This window comes from Carlito syrichta, unplaced genomic scaffold (genome assembly GCF_000164805.1).
Source record: "Carlito syrichta isolate Samal-C Ts95f unplaced genomic scaffold, Tarsius_syrichta-2.0.1 Scaffold192609, whole genome shotgun sequence".
Taxonomy (NCBI): domain Eukaryota; kingdom Metazoa; phylum Chordata; class Mammalia; order Primates; family Tarsiidae; genus Carlito; species Carlito syrichta.
The window spans coordinates 9460-18918 of NW_007136705.1; positions in this window are offsets into that span (position 1 = coordinate 9460).

The window sequence follows — 9459 nt, forward strand, 5'->3', positions numbered from 1 at the left end:
CTATTTATTTGAGAACATAAAGAATAGAAAAAATATATTCTGAACAAATTATTCCTAATCACAAACACAAAAATTTAGACTAGTTTATACTTAAGAGACACCATAAGCAGTGCCAAGAACAGTCTTGTTTTCATTCACTATCATGGAACAAAGGAAACATCTGGCACTTGAATAATTCTGTGACACTGATATTTTTGGCTTAGAATTGATTTTAGTTACATATCAACTAAATAATAATAATGAATAACATTATACCATGACTTTTGGAATCAAGAAAAACAAAATAGATGAAATATAAAATCAAGCCCTTAAATATTATAAATAAATGTTATTTTACCTGGCACTCCTTTATGATATGTCCATTGTATAATCTAGAAGCAGAAGATGTATTTTACCAGAAGGAAAGAGTGCCCTCTAGTGTTTTAATTAAAGAGGAGCTAGATAAACATGCCTCTCTTATATTCATTAGATTTTCAACTGAAGATAGTTTTATATAGAGTGAAGATTAGATACAAAATAAATTTGGAAAGGCTACTATCATAATATGTTAAAAAAAATATGGTGTTTCTGATACATTGTTCTTGACCTCAAACATAGAAAATTATGGCATAAAACATTAAACCATGCTATGATGATCTCCTCATTTGTGATCTAATAAAATATTGTTCCTCTATCTTTAAGGTCTGCTTTAATCTTGGGATTGCTAGAAATTTATATTGCAGTTGTCAATGTCTAAAAATTATGTAGACATAAACATTTTAATCACAAAGTGTTGATAGTACACAGTTACCTTAAATTATTTTCATGTTCTTGAGTAACAATTTAGCCAGATTAGATTAAACATAATGTAAATTACTTTTTTTATGTGTTTAAAATGTTTAACTAGGAATGGCAAGTATTTCTCTGTCCCATTTTATTAGAATGAAGAAAAATATAATGTATTGTCAATTTTCTTCCTAAATTGAATATATTTCTCCACAGTTTTCTCATGAAGGATTTCCAGCGGAAGGATGCTATGAAACTATTTCTGCCATATCCTCCACAGAAATGGGGCTGAACTGCCTGTCCACATTAAAAGGTGAGTAATGCAATGCAAATTACTTATCCAGATGATTCTTTAGCCTCGTGGCCCCCTACTATGAGATGAATGTTTGCTCCTCCCAAATTCATATGTTGTGATACTAATCCTCAGTATCTCAGAAGGTGCCTTATTTTGGAGATAAAGACTTTAAAAAGGTAATTAAGGTTAAAAGAGTTCATTAGGGTAATCCCTAATCCAACCAGATGGCTGTCATCATAAAGAGATGAGATTAGGACACAGAGAAAAGACTATATAAAGACACAGAGAAGACAACTATTTACAAACCAATGATAGAAACCAACCTTTCTAACACCTTGATCTTGGACAAGCCTCCAGGTCTGTGAGAAAATAAATTTCTGTTAAGTTACCCAATCTCTTTTATTTTGTTATGGCAACCCTAGAAAACTGATATGTCCCCTGTTCTTTTTCTCTCCACAGTGGAGAAAGGTGATGTTGGTTTTTATAGAAAGCATTACTTTTAAATCAGTTTTGAGTTTTAATAAAGAAAGCTCAAACACCAAGTGAGTAGTATAAGCTTGCATCTAATAGATGCTAAATGAATTTTAGTAATAATTTTTTTTTTTTTTTTCTTTGAGTTGGAGTCTCACTCTGTTGCCCAGACTGGAGTGCAGTGACCGCTCCCGGCCACCGCAGCCTGGAGCTGCTGAACTCCGGCAATCCTTCCCCCTCAGCCTTCCGAGTAGCCAGAATTACAGGCATGCGCTACCACGCCCAGCTGATTTTTTGATTTATTGTAGAGATGAGGTCTCGCTGCCCAGGTGGGTCTCAAACCCGCGGGTTCAGGCAATCCACTCACCTCAACCTCCCAAAGGCGCGGGATTACAGGCTGAGCCACCAAGCCCGGCTCAGCAATAATTTTTAGTAACTGGGCTGATAGCTATGTTTTTCTCTTTACCATTACACTGCCCATACTGTTGACACAAAAGTCAAACTCTGTAAATTTTTTTTTTTTTTTGAGTTGGGGTCTTGCTCTTGTCTCCAAGGCTGGAGAGCAGTGGCATGCTCACAGCCACCACAGCCTTAACTTGCTGGGTTTATGTGAACCTTTTGCCTCAGTCTTCCAAGTAGCTAGAACTACAGATGCATGCCACATCACCTGGCTAATTTTTGTGATTAATTGTAGAGACAAGGTCTCACCAAGTTGCCCAGGCTGGTTCGAGCCCCCGGGCTCAAGCAATCCTCTCGTCTCGGCCTCCCAAAGTGCTGGGATTACAGGCTGAGCCACTGCACCGGGCCTCTATAAATTATTTATTCAGAGCCCAATATGAGTAACCAAGGCCTGTGACACATTAGCAAGGGGTCCTGAGAACATGTACCAAAATGGTTGAGTTAGAACTTGGTTATATACATTTTAGAAAGATAGAAGTTACAGGCAAAAATCGTAAATCAATACATGTGAAATTTCCATTAGTTTGGCCCAGAAAAGTGGGACATCTTGAGGTGAGGTGGAGCTCTATAGATTATGGATAGATTCTGATTGGCAGTTGGTTGAAAGAGTTAAGCTTTTAAATCTATAAAAGAAATACCTGAGTTAAGATAAGGGGGCTTATGAAAGCCAAGGTGCTTGCTGTGTAGTCTTTGAGTAGTAGACTTCAAAAAGAATAGGTCGTAAATGTCTTAAAAGGTGTCAGACTCATTCTACGGAGGAAGATTCTCTACACATATGAATTTCCCCAAGAGATGGCTTTACAGGGTCCCTTCAAAATATGACAAATAAGCATATTTTGGGGTATAATATTTTTGTTTCCTTTAGCGTTTTCTATCTGTCATGTGATGCTATACCAGAGTCAGGTTGGAATTTGGTAACTTATAGCCACAAGAGTCTATTTAGTGGGTCTCATGACCTTTATTTTAATGTTAATGTTATCCTAAAGCTACTAAAGCTCCACAAGGAAGGAGGACTAATGAGACGTATCCAACCTCTTTTTCTATCATAGGTGGAATTTAGTTTCTCAAGTTTCTCTTGGTCTATGGTGGGTACATTCAGTTGGTTGGGAGGCTTAAACTTTTATTTTTGTTTTACAGTATTGTATCATCTTTTTCCTTTTTTCCTCAAGGCTATTCACGTTGCCCCTTACTTCCAAACAAAACACTGTGCCCATCTGTCAGCAGAGAACAAAGAGAACAGGAGTCTCCTCACCTCTAGCTATGTCAGTCTACAGTTACACTCCCGTCTCACCATTGAGCTCAGTGTGTAGATATTTTAACTCACATCTCAACTGAACTTATATTTATAAATCATGGTGCCAGGAAAATTAGGTCTAACTAAATCAAACCAAATAAATGTATGTTCACACCAATAATTTAACCTTTAAAAACAACTTTGTGATTAAGTTAATAATAACATGAAGAATTCTTTGCTCAGTTTTGATTGTCAAATACAAAGATGTATCAAATAAATTGAGATTTCTGATTAAATTTCCATAGTCAATATTTCAAAATAAATTATGTTAACTGCATAGAAAGTAAAATACAAGTATAGTAAGCAATATTTATTTATTCATTATTTCTTTCTTCTATTTATTAGTCATATTTTCAAAACAGAAATTATTGAGTACCTAATCTGTGTCTTATATTGAGATACATGAATGAGTAAGGAATTATCATTTGATTAGTCTTAGAAAGCAAAACAACTAGTACCTTGTCAGGTAATTTTTTGATGTAAAATGTATTTTACCTCTGTGTGTGTGTGTATGTGTGTGTGTGTGTGTGTGTGTGTGTGTGTGTGTGTGTGTGTATGTGGTGTGTATTTCCTAACCTGATGTGTGACAATAATGTTAGTTAACATGTATAAAAGATTTAGAAAATTTCCTGGCATAAATTACATGCTTAATAAATTGGGAAATTTACCTACTTAGCCTGTGTATGCCCAGTTTCTGCTATTAAAATGAGACAAAAAGTGTATTTACCAGAGAATGTTGTTGTTGGGATAAACTTAGATAATTCATGTAGATCAGGCTTTATATATACAGTTCAGTCAATACTAAAGCAAAAAAAGGAAAGAAAAGAAAACTGCATGTAATATGAACATAGGATAATTTCCACAAATCATATTAACATTAATTAACAAGTTATTTATTTAATTTCCTACACAATTGATAAAGTCTGAAACCTCAAAAATACTTTGAGTATAAATAACACTGATTTCTCAAACTTATTCTTCTATGGGTTGAGACCAGTATGTATTGCTCTAGCAAAATGAAACATTGAGACAATGTCTAGCTAGTGGTGAAACTATTTATTATAAGACAATTTGTTTTACTTTTTGAGATCATTTAAAATGCTCAATTGGCAAGTTTATTAATCAGTTTTTTTGGTTTTGTGTTCTTGAGAAATCACGATTTATTGAGAGGACAGAAAAACTACCATAGTGGGAGGGGACCCGAAGGGGTTGCCCTGCTCAGTTTTTCAAGAGTAAAATTATTCCATTAAAACCCATACACAGAATATTTTACTCAATGATATTCTGTAGTAAATTGCTGAGATGCAATATATAATTTCCACCTAAGTTATACTTACACTACAAAACTCTCAAGGAACTTTCAGATGACAATAGATAAATCCATGCGAAGTCCTTGGAAGAGAGATACTTCTAAAATATGTTACACTGGTTGTCACTATTAAATATTTGTGTGTGTGTGTGTGTGTATGTGTGTGTGTGTGTGTGTGTGTGTATGTAAAGATTGTGTTAAAAATAATGGCAGAAAAATTGGAAACAAATAGTCAGAGTGCTAATCATGAAATTGTTTTCCCTTAAAAGTCTCACCAAATGAAATGAAAAGCCTCATAATATGTAAGATAGATTCATTTCCCATTAGTGTATATGAATCATTGATTAAATTGTTTGCTTCAAAATTAGGCATCTTCTGACCATAGCTACTACTTTAGTGTTGGCGAATAAAAATACATAATATTTTTTATTTAGCATATCCAATGTTTATAAAATAAGAACATTTTCTTATTTATCCCACCTTATATTCTTCATTCAAAACTTGTGAGGTTAACATTTACTTCATAGTTGGTCAATGCAGAGTTGGTAATAAAGTATCCAATGAATTATAACTTTTATTATTCTAATTGGTATTATTATATTCTTCCTCATGTTTCACTATTTGCTTATAGTTTGAAAACACTTTCCATGAATGAAAAAGATGTATTCTTTTTCTTAAATATTCACAACTTTAATTTGAGAATATAATTTTATAACAATAAAACGTCATGACAACCTGAGCTTTGGGCATGCAAACACAGTTATTGGTTTTCTTCCTAACCCTTTTTTGTTTGTTATCTGCAAGCCTCCTGAAGCCAGTTTTATATTTTAGTTCCCAATAAAACACAAGCAAACAAAAAGCAGCACCATTTCTATTTTGAATCTAGTAATTCCATTTTTATAAAAAGACGAGTTGAAAAAATAATGGTTCTTGCTCCTCAGTTTTATTAGTCTATTAGGTTATATTAATCTACTTAATAACTCAAGCAATATGTCCATTAATAAAATATAAAACTTAAGACAAATTAAATTGAGCAGAGTTTAATTGAGCAAAGAAGGATTCGTGAATCAGGCAGCCTCCGAAACCAGAGCAGACTCAGATTCCAGTGTAGCTACATGTTGGAAGAAGCTTTATAAACAGAAAAAAGGAAGGTGAGGTACAGAAAATGGAAGTGAGGTACAGAAACAGGATTGGTTACAACTGAGAATTTGCCTTACTTGAACTTAGTTTGAATAGTTGGCCTTTTTTTTTTTTTTTTTTTTTTGAGTTGAGGATGTCACTCTGTTGCCCAGGCTGGAGTGCATTGGCAAAATCTTAGCTCACTTCAGCCTTGACCTCATGGGCTCAGACAACCCTTCTGCCTTGACCTCCAGAGAACTACAGGTGTGTGTCATCATGCTCGGTTAATATTTTGATTATTTGTAGTGACAATGCCTGATTATGCTGCCTAGGCTGGTTTGGAGCTCCCGGGCTCAAGCAATCCTCCTGCTTTGGTTTCATAAAGTGCTGGGATTATAGGTGTGAGTCACCGCAACTAACCAGTTAGCCACTTTTAAGTTGACAAAACTTGATAATTGACATAAGAGTAGGTTAGTGTGTCTACATATCCAGTGAGTTTATAGTTCACTTTTTAAAAGGTGAAAAACCTCTACATAGAACACACAATGTGCAAAATGGTAGCTTTGGCTTAAACTTAATTGAACAGCTCCTCATTTTGTCATCTTCTCGACTTTGAGAGATAGACCAAAACATTAGGGATTGATGTCACTCTGTCACCATCATGAATGTATTTATTTGGTCTCAAATCCTACTAGGAAGTAGGAGAATAGTGGATTTTATGAGGTAGATACAAGAATTACTTTAGGTAATTCTTCTGTAAGGGTAAGATTAGAGGGAACCTCCTTGAGTTAGAATCTGTTGCTTACAGGAGAAAAACAAAACCTGATCTGTTTTAGGACCTACCTGCTTTCCTGAAACTTCAGTTTATGTTACATTTACCATGAGTTGCTCCATTTTGGTTTGGTTTGATATGTTGGGATCTCATGCACAAGCTCTCTCCAAAACAATGACCTCCCATCATTTTGTTTTAAAATTCTTCCTTCTTGGTCAGGTTTTCATTTATGTGAGAGGGTGACCAGAATTTATAGTCTTGGGGTCACTTTCAGTTCCTATCATTTTGGGTTTCCAGTCTCAGTATGTAATTCATAGGTTTCAGTGTTCTCATGGTCACAAATTTCTTTGAGTTTTTTTGATATAACAGTTAAAGAGAGCATTCTACAAGGGGTTGTATGTGAACTTTTAAAACTTTTGAGAGGATATAATGTATCCGAGAAACTACTATCATCATTATCAGGAGGGTAATACAAAGAATTTGGAGTATGCTCCTTAGCAAGGGTCCATAAACCAAACCAACTAAAATTAAATAGACTAAAAAATGTGCTAGATAAAAAGTCTACCCATTTTAAAAAGGCAACTTATTCGTTAATCCCCAACAACTGAATCTCTATAATACCTGATGAATTCATTCAAGTGCAACTAGAAATGTCATCAACTGCACAGATACTTTTGTTTAGCCAGTAAGTGATCTGGAGTAGTTCTATTATTTAGCACAACTTTTACAATAAAATTTAGTCTGCCATGTAAACATACCCCTTTCTATCTTCAATAGAGTCTATTATGAATGATCAATCTCTAACCATTGTCTCAGATACTCCAAACTATGAAAAAGAGACTTAAAAATAGATACTCATGTAGAAAAGTACAGACTTTATAGCAGTGTTCTCTTTGACCTATGATGTAGCTTTTGGGGAGTGGACCAGTGTTCCATCTCTAACTGATTATGAAGGAACACATATATCATTAAAAATCCTTGTCTAAATTGGCCCTATTGAAGTATAAGGCTGTCCATGTGTAGAGTTGGATGTAAAATCCTCTACAATAAAAAGTATACCCTGTAAGTGCACATAAGAGAAATATCTCATTTCAGTCTTATTGTTTATAGAGGCATATGGAAGGAAAAATTGAGAGATAAGAGGCTTATGATAACAGAAGTTTTGATCCATTATTTTGAGAAAAAACTGTCCACACTCAAGATGCCATCTGCTTCTGAGGAGAAACGTCCCAAGTTAGCTTTACCTCAGGGTCTCCAAAGGATTTACAGTCCCAAAATACTGGAGGAGCCCTTCTCAGTCAAGATTATGATAGAAGACTCAAGGTCTTGAAGTTTTGCTGCAGTGTGGATGGCAGAAGCAGTCTTCCTTCCTCTGGTACTGTACTTAAGAGACCCAGTCTCCAGGTTCTTGACTGGAGAGAGTTTGATTGTCCTCAGTCAGTGTTTACATATTCTATATATGGAATTATTTATCTTATATCTAGTAAGTTTAATAATATATATTAACTACAACATTAACTTAGTAACCCTAATTTCTAGTAAAAACCCTAGGAATTAATTTTAATCCTCTTTATTTAAAAAAACAAACAAACAGTATTTGTAGATGATAACCATTTCATGTTTTTTTAGAAAGACCTTTCTTGGAATTTTTGTTTAGTAACAGATTTAAATATACTTAGTCTTTCTGCATCTAATAAAAATAATATACTAAAGTATATAAACTTAAACTTGGGTTTAACAATTAACGTTTTAAACAATTAACTTTTTTTTTTTTTTTTGAGTTGCAGTCTTACTCTGTCACCCAGACTGGAGTGCAGTGGACGCTCCCGGCCACCACAACCTTGACCTGCTGTACTCCGGTGATCCTTCCGCCTCAGCCTTCCGAGTAGCCAGAATTACAGGCATTTGCTACCACACCCGGCTGATTTTTTGATTTATTGTAGAGATGAGATCTTGCTGCCCAGGCGGGTCTTGAACCCACAGGCTCAGGCAATCCACTCACCTCAGCCTCCCAAAGGCGCGGGATTACAGGCTGAGCCACCGAGCCTGACCAATTTATTCAAAAATGACTCAGGCACTTTATGTTATCTGCTACTTAATTTAACTGACCATGACTTTCAAGATTTTAAATTAATGAAAATAATTTTTGAAATTATGGCACAGGTACCCTCCCTTTCTTTTCCAATCATCTTGGGTCCCAAGTAGCCACATGGCACTAAACATGACTATGAAGGGCAGGACCTGAGTTCTGAATTTACATACCAAGTGTGGAGTTTAAGACAGAAGAAAGAGCTATGAAGAGGATGCGTATACAATCCAATCCTTCTCAGAACAGCTAGGAGGCAAGTTTGGACAGGGAAAAAGGTGCCATATTTGGCTTGATTTTATCTTGTAGCTACTAGCCTAGGCATTGAGGATATGCTCACAGGTCTCACAATGGCTACCTATCCACATTCTGGAATCCAGAAGCTCAAACCCAAAACATAAACTCACAGTCAATTCAAGCAAGCATTGAATTGTATTTAGCTGACAATTTTAAAACTATTCCTAGTTTACTAACAATTTTAAAACTAGTAATGTTTACCAAATCTTACATATAACACCTACAAACATAGAAAACCAGACAGAGGTAGATCTTATATCTTTTATAAAGGATTCTCATTTGCTGGCTTTTAAATAGTTTCTCTTTTCATACTGTCTTCCTTCCAAAGACCTTTTTTATTGCTATAGGCAAGGCAGACCTAAATTTGCATTGCTCAAGGGGTAACCCTTAGTTGAAACAAGAAAATATATATTTTAAAATTAGAGAGCTAAGACTTTAGACTTTAAATATTTTGCTCTACCAAAAAAGTTGTAAATAAAGGTTTAGACAAGATGATATCCTAGTTAATGCAAAACAAAGGTAAGCATTTCCAGTGACTCACCCTCCCTCTCAGAACATTCTTACAAATGAAAGTTCCTTTAAAGGTGTAAGT